This window comes from Triticum urartu, chromosome 5, assembly GCF_003073215.2.
Source record: "Triticum urartu cultivar G1812 chromosome 5, Tu2.1, whole genome shotgun sequence".
Taxonomy (NCBI): Eukaryota; Viridiplantae; Streptophyta; class Magnoliopsida; order Poales; family Poaceae; genus Triticum; species Triticum urartu.
Genome location: NC_053026.1, coordinates 452,429,682 through 452,446,430, shown reverse-complemented (window position 1 = coordinate 452,446,430; position 16,749 = coordinate 452,429,682). Strand labels below are relative to the sequence as shown.

The 16,749-nt window shown below is 44.5% G+C and overlaps 1 pseudogene; it reads left to right on the top strand.

Moving 5' to 3' along the window:
* The first annotated feature begins 1,764 nt into the window (after positions 1-1,764).
* Positions 1,765-15,799, top strand: LOC125507127 (annotated as a pseudogene).
* The last annotated feature ends 950 nt before the right edge of the window (positions 15,800-16,749 follow it).

Here is a 16,749-nt window from a genome sequence, read left to right as displayed (position 1 = left end):
CAATTTTGGTGATGATCTAATTTCTGCGGAATAAACCTACGCGGTTCGAGGAGCCTCTTAATTTCCAGAATCAAATGTCCATGAGCAGATTTGTCCAATGACTCGTTAGTTAATGCAGCAACCAGGACAGAACAGTCAGATTGAATAATAATAGGAAGCCCCGTCCTCTGCAAACTGATTGAGATACTTTCCAAGTTCCAACATGGCGCTGATTTCGGATTCTAGAGCATCTTTGCAATGGAAGAGATATCTGTAGGCCGAGATAATATCTGTCCCTACCGAGTCTCTATGAACCATATCCGTACCTGCCAACCCAATTTTCTTGACATAAGAGCCATCAGTTGATAGAGCAACCCATCTAGCTGGCGGTTTAGGCCAGGGTAATTGTTTCTTTCTAACAATGGTAGGTTCAACAGGGAGATCAACCGCCGGCATCTTCCCTTTAATAATTTCCCCAATATCGTAATTTGTTCTTAATATGCATAACACGTCTGGAATTGCCGTCGAGATGTGATCCATAAGATTGCGTAAAATACCGAATCATTAAAAAATGTCACAAAATATTCAAGGATACATCTCCATTCAACAATTGATAAACATCAACGGTACACATCACCATTAAAGGGGAATATGTCTTATAACAACCTGAATTTGTATATGTATAGCACAAATTTTCTCTGAAAAGCTGATATCACGATATTCACAATCTTCCCAAACCCCCGCTCAAACCTAAAGTGACATCCCTTCTTCTTTTTTGACGTTGTGACATCCCTTCAGTAGTGGCTTGCTTACAGAAGATGTTGCTGGTCAGTAGTTGGAAATTCTTCAATCAGATCTTAATCCTTTAATTTCCCTGGCTAACAAAGTACAGTATGCTTTATTAAAGCAATCGAACGTATAGGCCAGACGGTAAGAAAAATCATTGATAAAAAACAATTTATGTGCTAAAGCATAGCCAAGTAACCGCCATTTTTTCTTAATCAAATACTCAATGCTCCAGCCAGTTTCCACATAGAAAGGCACATCAAGCAAATCAGCTTTTGTGTAATGTCTTTCTGGAGTACAATTTTTATTAAAAATTGGACATAACTTAAAATGGGTAGTAAGAAAAAAATTGAGGGTCAAGACCAGCACAACAGAGAGAGGATACAGATGAAACATATTGACAAACCAAGAAAATGTTGTGCTTGTAAAAAGTATTATATGGAGCCCCAATTATGGCCACCGAAAAAGACTTGCTGTAACACGCGCTATGTTCCCCGTCCCCTCAGATCGATGCTGGTTTAACATTTTCAGGGGGAGAACCATGAAGGTTTAGCCACGCGTTGTTTGATGCCAACTCTGACACTTGCAAAAAAAGAAGAGAAAACTGCGGGCAGATTTCGGTCACTAATTAGTTGGCAATAAATATTTTGCATGCGACTCTAAAAAATACATATTGCTTTTCATGCAAGTTTGCAATATAAATGAAATGGAGACGAGGAGGGAAGAAATCTCGCTGGCGAATCAAATATTTCGTGAAAAAAGAATGCCCAGGAAACGAATTCAGCGTCAAGGAAGGAACAATATCTCGCTTATCTCAAACCCCAGCGCGTAATTTACTCACCTACCCGCACATCACCGTGCACGGACCCCCTAAACCGTTTTTGGATGGCATCTGCTTCCTTCCTCCTGCCATTCGAAATTTACGGTTTCCAGTTCTAGGGTTACCGGCCTTCTTCTCTGAACAGCACGCCGCCTTTAATCAAAAAGTCCATCCGAGAGATGTCAAGATCGACCACGGGGAGCGACGTGGAAGTTGAAGGAAGATTTGTGCTGCTGGAGCTCGGACCCGATGAGCAAATCAAAAGATCCAAGGAAGACTTCTATGTTGGGAGCTGGAGATGGTATTGCCGCTGCTCCCCTTTTCCCTTATGCTCCTTTCTCAACAAAATTTCTAGCGGAACACTATATTCAATTTTTTTAACTCAACACTATATTCTTTGCTGTTATGGTTATACTCTCTCGGTAAACTAATAGTGATCTAAACGCTTTTATATTAGTTTACAAAGGGAGTACACCTTACAAGGATGATTTCCAAAAGATAGGGGTACTGCTACTGTAACTTGTAAGTGCTTATAACAGACTAATCCGATTTCTGAAGGAGAATCCTGCGGTGGTGGTTGTTGTGGGCTAGGATCCCCCAGCATCCGATGATTACGCATTATTTCTATATATTTTTTTCCAAATACTATATGGTTTCCAAATACTATATTTTTTTCATACCTTCTCGGAGCAAGACTGGGCTCAGCGCTACGCGCTTGAGGCCCAGGTCGAGTCCCTCCTTAGAGCTGAGGAGGAGTACTGGCGTAGACGCGATGGTATCAAATGGACGCTCAAGGGTGAAGTGAACACTCAATATTTTCACGCCTATGCTAATGGCCGTCGCCGCAAATGCGCCATTCTGCGCTTGCAATCTGAGCAGGGGCTCCTTTTGCGGCAACAGGATATCGTCCGCCACATTTACGAGTTCTACATCCAACTTATGGGTTCCAGGGAGGAATCCCGCGCCCGGCTTAGGGCGGATGTGTAGGACCCTGCGTTGCGGGTCACGGACGATGAAAACGAGGGCCTGGGATTGGCCTTTACCCCAGAGGAGATTGACAAGGCTGAAGTAAATATGCCCTAGAGGCAATAATAAAGTTATTATTTATTTCCTTATATCATGATAAATGTTTATTATTCATGCTAAAATTGTATTAACCGGAAACATAATACTTGTGTGAATACATAGACAAACAAAGTGTCACTAGTATGCCTCTACTTGACTAGCTCGTTAATCGAAGATGGTTATGTTTCCTAACCATAAACAAAAGAGTTGTTATTTGATTAACGGGATCACATCATTAGGAGAATGATGTGATTGACATGACCCATTCCATTAGCTTAGCACCCGATCGTTTAGTATGTTGCTATTGCTTTCTTCATGACTTATACATGTTCCTATGACTATGAGATTATGCAACTCCCGTTTGCCTGAGGAACACTTTGTGTGCTACCAAACGTCACAACGTAAATGGGTGATTATAAAGGTGCTCTACAGGTGTCTCCAAAGGTACATGTTTGGGTTGGCGTATTTCGAGATTAGGATTTGTCACTCCGATTGTCGGAGAGGTATCTCTGGGCCCTCTCGGTAATGCACATCACTTAAGCCTTGCAAGCATTGCAACTAATGAGTTAGTTGCGGGATGATGTATTACAGAACGAGTAAAGAGACTTGCCGGTAACGAGATTGAACTAGGTATTGGATACCGACGATCGAATCTCGGGCAAGTAATATACCGATGACAAAGGGAACAACGTATGTTGTTATGCGGTCTGACCGATAAAGATCTTCGTAGAATATGTAGGAGCCAATATGGCATCCAGGTCCCGCTATTGGTTATTAACCGGAGACGTGTCTCGGTCATGTCTACATTGTTCTCGAACCCGTAGGGTCCGCACGCTTAAGGTTTCGATGACAGTTATATTATGAGTTTATGAGTTTTGATGTACCGAAGGAGTTCGGAGTCCCGGATGAGATTCGGGGACATGACAAGGAGTCTCGAAATGGTCGAGACGTAAATTGATATATTGGACGACTATATTCGGACATCGGAAAGGTTCCGAGTGATTCGGGTATTTTTCGGAGTACCGGATAGTTACGGGAGAAGCAATGGGCCTTGATGGGCTTTAGTGGGAAGAGAAAAAGGGCCAAGGGGGCTGCTGCGCCCCCTCCCCTCTAGTCCGAATTGGACTAGGGAAAAGGGGGCCGGCCACCTTTCCTTCTCCTCTACTTCCTTCTCCCTTCCTCCCCTCTTGGTGGACTCCTACTAGGACTTGGAGTCCTAGTAGGACTCCACATCCTGGCCACACCAAGCCTTGGCCGGCCTCCTCCTCCTCCATCCTTTATATACTGAGGCAAGGGGCACCCTATACACACACAAGTTGATCCACGTGATCTTATTCTTAGCCGTGTGCGGCGCCCCCTGCCACCATAGTCCTCGATAATATTGTAGCGGTGCTTAGACGAAGCCCTGCGACGGTAGTGCATCAAGATCGTCACCACGCCGTCGTGCTGACGGAACTCTTCCCCGACACTTTGCTGGATCGGAGTCCGGGGATCGTCATCGAGCTGAACGTGTGCTAGAACTCGGAGGTGCCGTAGTTTCGGTGCTTGATCGGTCGGGCCGTGGAGACGTACGACTACATCAACCAAACGCTTCCGTTGTCGATCTACAAGGTACGTAGATCATACTCTCCCCTCTCGTTGCTATGCATCACCATGATCTTGCGTGTGCGTAGGAAATTTTTTGAAATTACTACGTTCCCCAACAGTGGCATCCGAGCCTAGGTTTTATGTGTTGATGTTATATGCACGAGTAGAACACAAGTGAGTTGTGGGCGATATAAGTCATACTGCTTACCAGTATGTCATACTTTGGTTCGGCGGTATTGTTGGATGAAGCGGCCCGAACCGACATTACGCGTACGCTTACGCGAGACCGGTTCCCCGACGTGCTTTGCACAAAGGTGGCTAGCGGGTGACAGTTTCTCCAACTTTAGTTGAACCGAGTGTGGCTACGCCCGGTCCTTGCGAAGGTTAAAACAGCACCAACTTGACAAACTATCGTTGTGGTTTTTTGATGCGTAGGTAAGAACGGTTCTTGCTTAGCCCATAGCAGCCACGTAAAACTTGCAACAACAAAGTAGAGGACGTCTAACTTGTTTTTGCAGGGCATGTTGTGATGTGATATGGTCAAGACATGATGAGATATAAGTTGTTGTATAAGATGATCATGTTTTGTTGAAGTTATCGGCAACTGGCAGAAGCCTTATGGTTGTCTCTTTATTGTATAAGATGCAAGCGCCAAATAATTGATTTACTTTATTGCTATGCGATAGCAATAGTTGCAAGAGCAGTAGTTGGCGAGACGACCATATGACGACACATTGATATAGATCAAGATGATGGAGATCATGGTGTCATGCCAGTGACGATGGAAATCATGACGATACTTTGGAGTTAGAGATCAAAGGCACAAGATGATGATGGCCATATCATGTCACATATTTTGATTGCATGTGATGTTTATCTTTTATGCATCTTATCTTGCTTTGATTGACGGTAGCATTTTAAGATGATCTCTCGCTAATTATCAAAAAGTGTTCTCCCTGAGTATGCACCGTTGTGAAAGTTCTTCGTACTGAGACACCACGTGATGATCGGGTGTGATAGGCTCTACGTTCAAATACAACGGGTGCAAAACAGTTGCACACGCGGAATACTCAGGTTATACTTGACGAGCCAAGCATATACAGATATGGCCTCGGAACACGGAGACCGAAAGGTCGAGCGTGAATCATATAGTAGATATGATCAACATAGTGATGTTCACCAATGAAACTACTCCATCTCACGTGATGATCGGGCATGGTTTAGTTGATTTAGATCACGTAATCACTTAGAGGATTAGAGGGATGTCTATCTAAGTGGGAGTTCTTAAGTAATATGATTAATTGAACTTAAATTTATCATGAACTTAGTCCTAGTAGTATTTTGCAAATTATGTTGTAGATCAATAGCTCGCGTTGTTGTTTCCCTGTGTTTATTTTTTATATGTTCCTAGAGAAAATTGTGTTGAAAGATGTTAATAGCAATGATGTGGATTGGATCCGTGATCTGAGGTTTATCCTCATTGCTGCACAGAAGAATTATGTCCTTGATGCACCGCTAGGTGACGGACCTATTGCAGGAGCAGATGCAGACGTTATGAACGTTTGGCTAGCTCAATATGATGACTACTTGATAGTTTAGTGCACCATGCTTAATGGCTTAAAATCGGGACTTCAAAGACGTTTTGAACGTCATGGAGCATATGAGATGTTCCAGGAGTTGAAGTTAATATTTCAAACAAATACCCGAGTTGGGAGATATGAAGTCTCCAACAAGTTCTATAGCTAAAAGATGGAGGAGAATCGCTCAACTAGTGTCATATGCTCAGATTGTCTGAGTACTACAATCGCTTGAATCAAGTGGGAGTTAATCTTCCAGATAAGATAGTGATTGACAGAATTCTCTAGTCGCCATCACCAAGTTAGTAGAACTTCGTGATGAACTATGATATGCAAGGGATAACGGAAACGATTCCCAAGCTCTTCGTAATGCGGAAATTGACGAAGGTAGAAATCGAGAAAAACATCAAGTGTTGATGGTAGACAAGACCACTAGTTTCAAGAAAAAGGGCAGAGGGAAGAAGGGGAACTTCAAGAAAAACAGCAAGCAAGTTGCTGCTCAAGTGAAGAAGCCCAAGTCTGGTCCTAAGCCTGAGACTAAGTGTTTCTACTGCAAACGGACTGGTCACTGGAAGCGGAACTACCCCAAGTGATTGGCAGATAAGAAGGATGGCAAAGTGAACATAAGTATATTTGATATACATGTTATTGATGTGTACTTTACTAGTGTTTATAGTAACCCCTTAGTATTTGATACTAGTTCAATTGCTAAGATTAGTAACTCGAAACGGGAGTTGCAGAATAAACAAAGACTAGTTAAGGGTGAAGTGACGATGTGTGTTGGAAGTGGTTCCAAGATTGATATGATCATCATCGCACACTCCCTATACTTTCGGGATTAGTGTTGAACCTGAATAAGTGTTATTTGGTGTTTGCGTTGAGCATGAATATGATTTGATCATGTTTATTGTAATACGGTTATTCATTTAAGTAAGAGAATAAATTGTTGTTCTGTTTACATGAATAAAGCCTTATATGGTTACACACGCAATGAAAATAGTTCGTTGGATCTCGATCGTAGTGATACACATAATCATAAATTTGAAACCAAAAGATGCAAATTTAATAATGATAGTGCAACTTATTTGTAGCACTGCCGTTTAGGTCATATTGGTGTAAAGCGCATGAAGAAACTCCATGCTGGTGGGCTTTTGGAATCACTTGATTATGAATCACTTGATGCTTGCGAACCATGCCTCATGGGCAAGATGACTAAGACTCCGTTCTCCGGAGCGAGCAACTGACTTATTGGAAATAATACATACTGATGTATGCGGTCCGATGAGTGTTAAGGCTCACGGCAAGTATCGTTATTTTCTGAACTTCACAGATGATTTGAGCAGATATGAGTATATCTAGTTGATGAAACATAAGTCTGAAACATTTGAAAAGTTCAAAGAATTTCAGAGTGAAGTGGAAAATCATCGTGACAAGAAAATAAAGTTTCTACGATCTGATCGCGGAGACAAATATTTGAGTTACGAGTTTGGTCTTCAATTAAAACAATGTGGAATAGTTTCACAAACTCAGGCCACATGGAACACCACAGCATAATGGTGTGTCCGAACGTCATAGCCATACTTTATTGGATATAGTGCAATCTATGATGTCTCTTACCGATGTACCACTATTGTTTTGGGGTTATGCATTAGAGACAGCTGCATTCACGTTAAAAGGGCACCATCTAAATCGGTTGAGACGACACCGTATGAACTATGGTTTGGCAAGAAACCAAAGTTGTCGTTTCTTAAAGTTTGGGGTTGCGATGCTTATATGAAAAAGTTTCATCCTAATAAGCTCAAACTCAAATCGGAGAAGTGCGTCTTCATAGGATACCCAAAAGAAAATGTTGGGTACACCTTCTATCATAGATCCGAAGGCAAGATATTCGTTGCTAAGATGGATCCTTTCCAGAGAAGGAGTTTCTCTCGAAAGAAGTGAGTGGGAGGAAAGTAGAACTTGATAAGGTAATTGTACCTTCTCCCTTATTGGAAAGTAGTTCATCACAGAAATCTGTTCCTGTGGCTACTACACCAATTAGTGAGGAAGCTAATGATGATGATCATGTAACTTCAGATCAAGTTACTACCGAATCTCGTAGATAAACCAGAGTGAGATCCGCACCAGAGTGGTACGGTAATCCTGTTCTGGAGGTCATGCTACTTGACCATGACGAACCTACGAACTATGAAGAAGCGATGGTGAGCCCAGATTCCGCAAAATGGCTTGAGGCCATGAAATCTGAGATGGGATCCATGTATGAGAACAAAGTATGAACTTTGGTTGACTTGCCCGATGATCGGCAAGCAATTGAGAATAAATGGATCTTCAAGAGGAAGACGGACGCTGATAGTAGTGTTACTATCTACAAAGCTAGAATTGTCGCAAAAGTTTTTCGACAAGTTCAAGGTGTTGAATACGATGAGAGTTTCTCACTCGTATCTATGCTTAAGTCTATCCGAATCATGTTAGCAATTGCCGCATTTTATGAAATCTGGCAAATGGATAAACAAAACTGCATTCCTTAATAGATTTATTAAAGAAGAGTTGTATATGATACAACCAGAAGGTTTTGTCAATCCTAAAGGTGCTAACAAAATATGCAAGCTCCAGCGATCCATCTATGGACTGGTGCAAGCATCTCGGAGTTGGAATATACGCTTTGATAAGTTGATCAAAGCATATAGTTTTATACAGACTTGCGATGAAGCCTGTATTTACAAGAAAGTGAGTGGGAGCACTACAACATTTCTGATAAGTATATGTGAATGACATATTGTTGATCGGAAATAATGTAGAATTATTCTGCAAAGCATAAAGGAGTGTTTGAAAAAAAATATTTAAAGAAAGACCTCGGTAAAGCTGCTTACATATTGAGCATCAAGATCTATAGAGATAGATCAAGACGCTTGATAAGTTTTTTCAATGAGTACATACCTTGACAAGATTTTGAAGTAGTTCAAAATGGAACAGTCAAAGAAAGAGTTCTTGCCTGTGTTGCAAGGTGTGAAATTGAGTAAGACTGAAAGCCCGACCACGGCAGAAGATAGAAATAGAATGAAAATCATTCCCTATGCCTCAGCCATAGGTTCTATAAAGTATGTCATGCTGTGTACCAGATCTATTGTATACCCTACACTGTGTTAAGCAAGGGAGTACAATAGTGATCTAAGAGTAGATCACTAGACAGCGGTCAAAATTATCCTTAGTGGAATAAGGAAATATTTCTCAATTATGGAGGTGACAAAAAAGGTTCGTCGTAAAAAGTTACGTCGATGCAAGTTTTGACACAGATCTGGATGACTCTAAGTCTCTATCTAGATACATATTGAAAGTGGGAGCAATAAGCTAGAGTAGCTCCGTGCAGAGCATTGTTGACATAGAAATTCGCAAAATACTTACGGATCTGAATGTGACAGACCCGTTGATTAAAATTATCTCACAAGCAAAACATGATCACACCTTAGTACTCTTTGGGTGTTAATCACATAAATAATGTGAACTAGATTATTGACTCTAGTAAACCCTTTGGGTATAGGTCACATGACGATGTGAACTATGGGTGTTAATCACATGGTGATGTGAACTCTTAGTGTTGAATCACATGGCGATGTGAACTAGATTATTGACTAGTGCAAGTGGGAGACTGAAGGAAATATGCCCTAGAGGCAATAATAAAGTTATTATTTATTTCCTTATATCATGATAAATGTTTATTATTCATGCTAGAATTGTATTAACCGGAAACATAATACTTGTGTGAATACATAGACAAACAAAGTATCACTAGTATGCCTCTACTTGACTAGCTCGTTAATCGAAGATGGTTATGTTTCCTAACCATAAACAAAAGAGTTGTTATTTGATTAACGGGATCACATCATTAGGAGAATGATGTGATTGACATGACCCATTCCATTAGCTTAGCACCCGATCGTTTAGTATGTTGCTATTGCTTTCTTCATGACTTATACATGTTCCTATGACTATGAGATTATGCAACTCCCGTTTGCCTGAGGAACACTTTGTGTGCTACCAAACGTCACAATGTAAATGGGTGATTATAAAGGTGCTCTACAGGTGTCTCCAAAGGTACATGTTGGGTTGGCGTATTTCGAGATTAGGATTTGTCACTCCGATTGTCGGAGAGGTATCTCTGGGCCCTCTCGGTAATGCACATCACTTAAGCCTTGCAAGCATTGCAACTAATGAGTTAGTTGCGGGATGATGTATTACAGAACGAGTAAAGAGACTTGCCGGTAACGAGATTGAACTAGGTATTGGATACCGACGATCGAATCTCGGGCAAGTAACATACCGATGACAAAGGGAACAACGTATGTTGTTATGCGGTCTGACCGATAAAGATCTTCGTAGAATATGTAGGAGCCAATATGGGCATCCAGGTCCCGCTATTGGTTATTAACCGGAGACGTGTCTCGGTCATGTCTACATTGTTCTCGAACCCGTAGGGTCCGCACGCTTAAGGTTTCGATGACAGTTATATTATGAGTTTATGAGTTTTGATGTACCGAAGGAGTTCGGAGTCCCGGATGAGATCGGGGACATGACGAGGAGTCTCGAAATGGTCGAGACGTAAAGATTGATATATTGGACGACTATATTCGGACATCGGAAAGGTTCCGAGTGATTCGGGTATTTTTCGGAGTACCGGATAGTTACGGGAGAAGCAATGGGCCTTGATGGGCTTTAGTGGGAAGAGGAAAAAGGGCCAGGGGGCTGCTGCGCCCCCTCCCCTCTAGTCCGAATTGGACTAGGGAAAAGGGGGCCGGCCACCTTTCCTTCTCCTCTACTTCCTTCTCCCTTCCTCCCCTCTTGGTGGACTCCTACTAGGACTTGGAGTCCTAGTAGGACTCCACATCCTGGCCACACCAAGCCTTGGCCGGCCTCCTCCTCCTCCATCCTTTATATACTGAGGCAAGGGGCACCCTATACACACACAAGTTGATCCACGTGATCTTATTCTTAGCCGTGTGCGGCGCCCCCTGCCACCATAGTCCTCGATTATATTGTAGCGGTGCTTAGGCGAAGCCCTGCGACAGTAGTGCATCAAGATCGTCACCACGCCGTCGTGCTGACGGAACTCTTCCCCGACACTTTGCTGGATCGGAGTCCGGGGATCGTCATCGAGCTGAACGTGTGCTAGAACTCGGAGGTGCCGTAGTTTCGGTGCTTGATCGGTCGGGCCGTGGAGACGTACGACTACATCAACCAAACGCTTCCGTTGTCGATCTACAAGGTATGTAGATCATACTCTCCCCTCTCGTTGCTATGCATCACCATGATCTTGCATGTGCGTAGGAAATTTTTTGAGATTACTACGTTCCCCAACAAAGGCGACCCTTGGCATGAAATCCGACACCGCACTCGGGCCGGATGGGTGGCCGGTGGCGATGTTCAAAAGGTTTTGGCAAGTGCTCAAAGGGCCTATTTTTGACGTTTGCAATGGTTTTATGCGGGGTACAGTAGATATCTCTCACCTAAACTTTGGGGTTCTCTCTCTGATCCCCAAAGTTCCGGGCGCGGATCATATTAGGCTCTTTCATCCCATAGCGTTGATTAATGTTCCGTTTAAAATTTGTGCTAAGGCTTGTTCGACTCGCTTGTCTCCGATAGCTCACCGTATTATTAGTAGGAACCAATCGGCTTTTATTCGGGGGCGCAACATCTTAGAGGGGCCGTTGGCCCTCCAAGAGATTGTGCACTCCCTAAAACGCGCTCGCCAGCCCGTGATTCTCCTAAAACTTGATTTTGAGAAGGCGTACGATCGCGTGAACTGGGAGTTTCTCCGTCAGGTCCTCCTGGACCGGGGATTCTCGTCGGTTTGGGTTCATCGCATGATGCAGTTGGTCTCGGGGGGCCAAACGGCGATTGCGGTGAACGGAGAAGTAGGGAACTTTTTCCGCAACAAGCGTGGGCTACGTCAGGGGGACCCAGCCTCGCTGTTGCTGTTTAACTTTGTAGCGGACGCCTTGGGCGCCATGCTCGACAGAGCTCGTTTGGCTGGCCACATCAGGGGAGTGGTGGACAACCTGATCCCGGAAGGAGTGTCACACCTGCAATACGCGGATGACAGACTCCTCCTTTTCGAGCCCGACACACACAGTAACGCAACGGTCAAGGCCATTCTGTTGTGTTTTGAACTCATGTCGGGGCTTAAAATCAACTTCCACAAGTGTGAAGTGGTGTCCATAGGGATGGACGCGCCGAAAGTCAGCGGGTAGCCAACTTGCTTAACTACAAACTTGGCCAGTTTCTGTTCACTTACCTCGGCCTCCCGATCGCGGCGAAGAAATGTTCGATCGCCGATTGGGAACCTCTCACCTCCAAGGTAGCGGGCAGGGTGTGTCCGTGGAGAGGTAGATTTATGTCTTCAGGGGCTAGACTAATCTTACCCAACTCCAGCCTCTCATCCTTACCTATGTTCGCCATGGGTTTGTTCTTGCTGGCGGGTGGGGTACACACTAAGTTGGATACCCCGCGGTCCCATTTCTTTTGGGAAGGAGCGGGACCCAAACGGAAATACCATATGGTCAAATGGCAGGCCGTTTGCAGACCTAAAGCCTAGGGGGGCCTTGGGATCATCAACTCCAAGCTGATGAATATTGCACTCATGTGCAAATGGATCTGGAAGATGTCTCAGGGTGAGACTGGCCTCTGGATCGACCTCCTCCGTGCGAAATACTTCCCGAACGGGAATTTCTTCGAGGCGGCCTCTCGTGGGTCCCCCTTCTGGAACTCCATTCAAGCCCTAAAACCCTTATTCGCCAGGGGCGCGAAGTTTGGGGTTAACAACGGGCGCTCCACGCGGTTTTGGCTAGACCTTTGGATTGGCCACCAATCCCTATGGTCGGAGTTTCACCAACTCTACTCCATTGCAGTCGAGCCCAACCAACTGGTTGCTTCGGCTCTTAGCTCCTCCCCACCCTACATCAACTTCAGAAGAGAATTATCGGGGACGGAAATGGCGGAGTGGGACCGCCTTCGGGATTTGATCGCGGATGTTCGCCTGTTGGACTCCGCGGACACGGTCTCTTGGAGACTTTCGGGCTATGGCAAATTCTCTGTCAATTCCTTATACAGAGAGCTGACCCGCGGCCAGGTCCCTTCGGCTGCCATGGGGCTTTGGAAGGCTAAAATCCCTCTCAAGATCAAGGTCTTCCTCTGGCAACTCTGCCAAGATCGCCTTCCTACCTCTACCAACCTTGCTAAGCGCAACGGCCCCGCCTCCGGCCCTTGTGCTTTGTGTGGGGTTCCGGAAGATGCTGACCACGCTTTCTTCCGATGCACTTTGGCGCGCTTTGCTTGGAGCGCGGTCCGTGAGGCCGCGGGGGTGGATTGGGATCCCCGCTCCCGAGCCGCGCTAGTGTCTTCTTTGTCATTGGTTCATGGCCCGGCTCGTCGGGTCATGTGGACGTGTGCGACGGCCATGTTATGGGCTATCTGACATATTCGTAACAAGTTTACTATTGAGGGCGTATTTCCCTCGCATCCCGCTGACGTTATCTTCAAATGCATCGTTTTCTTGCAGCAATGGGCACCGCTGGGCAGACAACAGGACTCTGATCTTCATCGCCAAGATCTTTGCCGTCTTCGCTTAGTTTACGCCGAGTCCCGCACTCCGTCGTCCGCGCCGTCTGCTGTCGCATAGGGATGGGCAGCCCCTTTTGGTTGTAGTTTCAGCCGAGCCTGCGTGCTCGTTTCGCTAGGCCGGACGTGCCTTGTAACGTACTTTATTCCTTCTCCGGTTGCTGTTTTCAAGACCTGCTCGTCTTTTGTCTGGTGCCGTGTGTTGGTCATGTGGTTGTCATACGCTGCCTATGTTGTGGGCTTTATTAATTTAAAGCCGGACGTCCCTGACGTCTATGTTCTAAAAAAATTGTGTAGGCACCTATCCGCAGTCCGAACGAACGGGCATACTTCAGTGACGCTTTCGCCATCTTCACGATCTTTTGACAAATACGCTGCCTCTGATTCCCTGAAACTTATACATTTTTCTGAAAATCGCCCGGGCGTGGTTCAAAACCTTGAAGGTAAAATTTTCTAGTGTACACTATGGTCATCCCTTTTGTGCAATCGGAAAAAACAAATTTTAAACTGTTTATGGTTTGGTTCACAAATATAAGAGTAAGTTTTGTGGATCCACGCGTAGTTTGCAGAAATATCGTGTGTGTGTGTGTGTGTGTGTGGTTTTTGGTTTTGCTATTCAATTGATGAATAACTAGTATCGTTCGATCTAGAACAAAGAGTACATGTATAAAAAGAATGAGAGGATCTTGATCGGATGGTTATCAACACTCAATACTAAACATTCGAAAGTGGTTTGTAATTAGCAGACTGCACTTCTTTATCATTAATTTAACCGAAAGGGTTCTGTCTATCAGAGTCTAATCATGTTCACCTTTCTTTTGTGAGTGTGTATGGCGTGATATTTACCGATAGCCTTCTCTTTCCTGCCAGAAAGAGACGCATTGATCAGTCTTGTGAACTAGGTCCCTTAAGACATAACATGCTTAATCACTCAAATGCGGATAACAGTTTCTAATTTCGTACTTCTGGGTTTTTTTACAATATATATGTCTTTGTGATGTTTACTTCAAATCATGGGTCCTAAACCTCAAACAATTTACTGTAATTATTTTTGTCCCTTTTTAGTGTTTTGGACTTTGTACTCCCTCCGATCCGACATAGAGGTTGTGTGAATTAATTCGGATTGGAGGGAGTATCTTTTTCCAAGTATATTGGTGCGCTTTTGGTATTTACAAACCACTCTATTTTGCTAATGTACGTCTTTACTCTTTAACATGGGTGGATTTTTTCAAACGTTGCTAACAAGTAGCACACGCATGCAGTGGTTAGCGTGCCTCTCAACTGTCCTTATACATGGACAGTGACCGATGGATGTAAATCAAGAAGATGCTTGATTGACATCGAATTTATCAAAATGACTAGGGTAAAACTCATATTTCCTTTCCTTCATTTTCATTTTCTTCCTTAAAGCAATTGTGTGAATTTTGAGCTTGCTATCTAAATACATTGAGACCTTAAGGACAGCGATGAAGTAGGAAGATATATTACAACTAGTGTAAAATGAAGTTTTTTTTTGTTATACAGCGTGGCAAACCGGAGTCTGTTTTGCGCTCTAGGGAGATGAGGACGTTGGTGGAGCAAGCACAGTCTGGTTTTGCGCGTATGCTGCGAGAAGGCATCCTCACAGACATCGCCATCAACGCCATTGGTGGCAGCATCAAGGCCCACCGCGCCGTCTTGGCCACGCGGTCACCGATGTTCTTGAGGATGTTCTCACACAACCTCAGGGAGAAGAAGCTCTCCAAGGTGGACATCTCCGACATGTCCATCGACGCGTGTCAGACCTTGGTCGGCTACCTCTACGGTGTCATCGCGTCGGAGGACGAGCTGCTCGTGCACCGGGGCGAGCTGCTCGCCGCGAGTGACAAGTATGGCATCGCGGACCTCAAGAAGGCGTGTGAGGAGAGCCTTAGGAGGGACGTGAGCACGAAGAACGTGTTGGAGAGGTTGCAGGCGGCACACACCTACGGCCTGCCGGCGCTCAGGAGGACCTGGGTGAGGCTGCTTGTGGACTTCGGGAAGATGTACGAGATTCCTGAGGATTTTGAGGAGTTCATGGACGCCGCGGACCAGGATCTCATCGACGACATCCGTTCGACTGCAACTCTCAGTGGGAGAAAACTTCCGGCCAGAGAGAAGAAGACTGCAGCTAAATTGACTCGGCGCCGCAGCTTCTAGCAAGGCTTCGTGCAACATTCTGGTTCAGTGCTCCAATGTCCGGACGTCCACGTCTAAAGCTGGATGCGTGCAACACTGCAGCAGGTAAACAGGGTCGCCAAACATCTCAGCATCTTGCCAGGATTCTGAAGGCGGCACGGATAAACGGCCTCGGTAGCCCAATTTCCGGCTTGCTGGCAGTGAGTGGGCTAAGTGAATTGTGCCCGCTTAATTTGTCAGTTACTCCCCCTGTTTCGAAATAACTGACGTAAGGAGACAAAATTTTGAACTGAAGTATTTACATGATAATACTATACATTGTTGCCTTGCTGCAGCATATTTTCATTCTAGCTCTAGCACATGGTTATTTGCTCAAACGTGTGTTCACGCCATGAGTGTGATGATAATATGATGTTATATGAGCTGCTCAATGTCGTGGGTTAAATGACTTCCTGGTTCATGAATTACATGAGTAAAATTGTGGGGTAACAATTCTGATTGGGCAACCGACGTCACTCGGGTCGGTCGCCTCTAGCGAGAGCTATGACTTCGTATATTCATTTGCACGCAACTGCATCATTATCTCTCTCTCTCTCTCTCTCTCTCTCTCTCTCTCTCATGCAACATTTTCTTTTTGAACCAGGCTCTGTTCCTTTTCATTAACAACTTAATCAGTACGAGAACAATGTCTAGGAAGGGAAGAAGGAAGAGTGAGTTCAATACATTGGCAAAAAAAGCCACTGCATGTGCCAAATACATGTCATAGGGCAAAAACCTATCAACAGCAAAACCTACATTTAGGAAAGTTTCTCATAGGGCAAAAACCTATCAACAACAAAAATATCTGATTTTTAAAAGGAATCTTAGCAGTCACAGCGAGCCAAAAGGCTCTCAAGCAACACATATGAGGCAGATTGGTTCATGCATGCTACCTATACTGGTACAATAATTTTTCCACTTTAAATAATTGAGCACCAAAAAGGAAGAGATGCACATGAGCGGAGCCGTGTCAAAGTGTACAAATCCCGATTTTATGGCCTCATGCTTTATATAGCACACAAGTCCAAGATCAAGTCGTTGAAGTAGGACCAGCCGTCCCCGACCTCCCATGTTCTCAATCTCGGCCTTACCATTTTTCATCTTGGAGTACTGGTCGCCATTATGGTG